The 1322-nt window shown below is 48.6% G+C and overlaps 1 protein-coding gene across 3 annotated transcripts in view; it reads left to right on the top strand.

Moving 5' to 3' along the window:
* ECI2 (enoyl-CoA delta isomerase 2) overlaps positions 1-1322 on the top strand; it is a 33803-nt gene that overhangs the window by 434 nt on the left and 32047 nt on the right. The gene's annotated exons all lie outside the window — the stretch shown is intronic.

Consider the following 1322-nt stretch of genomic DNA (forward strand, 5'->3'; position numbering starts at 1 on the left):
GGCAGCGGCCGGGCCGGGGGTGTAAGTGCCGTGGGGCTGCGGGACGCCCGGCCTTCTCCTCAGGCCTGGGCCGTCCCAGCTCCCTCCCGCGGGGGTCCGGCAGGTGCTCTCCTGCCTGTGCGCTTGGATGAACCGGGTGAGCTTTCTCTGCGCGGCCCGTGCGGACGTGGTTAATTGTTTTCACCCTAGGACGGGGGGGGGATCGCTTTCTGTTTGAGTTGGGGACGCTTCCAGCCATACCGACCACCTCTTGCGTGTCTGAATGCAGTGTGGGAGTGGGAAACCTGCGTTCGATGCCTTCTGCAAACGGGGCCTGTACCCCCGTGTTTCTGTCTCCTGAGGCAAACATTTAACCGCCAAAGAAACTGTTGGTTTGGCTGGGGGTAAGGCATCTGAAACCGTACTGAAATACAGAGAAGAATGTGTGATTCTGTGTTTTCTTGTGGGGGTTTTTCCCCCTCATCAGTCCCACAAAAACAAGCTTAATTGTGTGTCCAACTAATTAAGGCCTCTTGCTGAGACTACTCCGGCTTTCCAAACAGTGATGTACTGTCTCCTGGGGTGTGCTTTTATTTCATACTGCTTTTAAGCTGTTTCCAAATAAAGCATCACACGCAGTAGCGTGTGCTGCGGCAGCTGTGCACCTTCAGCCTTAGTTGGGCTGCGGAAAGCAGAAAGGATGCCTTGATTTGCAAGTAGACTTAGAATTATGGGATAGACATTTTTATTGAAAATGGTTAAATTGGAAATTCCACTGTAAAATTGCTTGTGTATGAATAAGAATCGCGAAGTATGTCAATTTGTAAAATTTCCTCTTCCTATCAAAAATAGCTTAATAAATACTCAAAGAAAAGCATTTGGTGTGTTAAGTTGTCGTGGTTTAACCCCAGCCAGCAACTAAGCCCCACGCAGCCGCTCACTCACTCCCCCCCAATCCAGTGGGATGGGGGAGAAAATCAGGAAAAGAAGTAAAACTCCTGGGTTGAGATAAGAACGATTTAATAGAACAGAAAAGAAGAGACTAATAATGATAATGATAACACTAATAAAATGACAACATTAGAAATAAAAGGATTGAAATGTACAAATGATGCGCAGGGCAATTGCTCACCACCCGCCGACCGACGCCCAGCCAGTCCCCGAGCGGCGAAAAACCATGCCCCCCCCTTCCCAGTTCCTAAACTAGATGGGACGTCTAAACACTGCTGAGCAACAACTGAAAACATCAGTGTTATCAACATTCTTCACATACTGAACTCAAAACATAGCACTGTACCAGCTACTAGGAAGACAGTTAACTACATCCCAGCTGAAACCAGGAC

Source organism: Haliaeetus leucocephalus, unplaced genomic scaffold, assembly GCF_000737465.1.
Source record: "Haliaeetus leucocephalus isolate CR32 unplaced genomic scaffold, Haliaeetus_leucocephalus-4.0 Scaffold373, whole genome shotgun sequence".
Classification (NCBI taxonomy): domain Eukaryota; kingdom Metazoa; phylum Chordata; class Aves; order Accipitriformes; family Accipitridae; genus Haliaeetus; species Haliaeetus leucocephalus.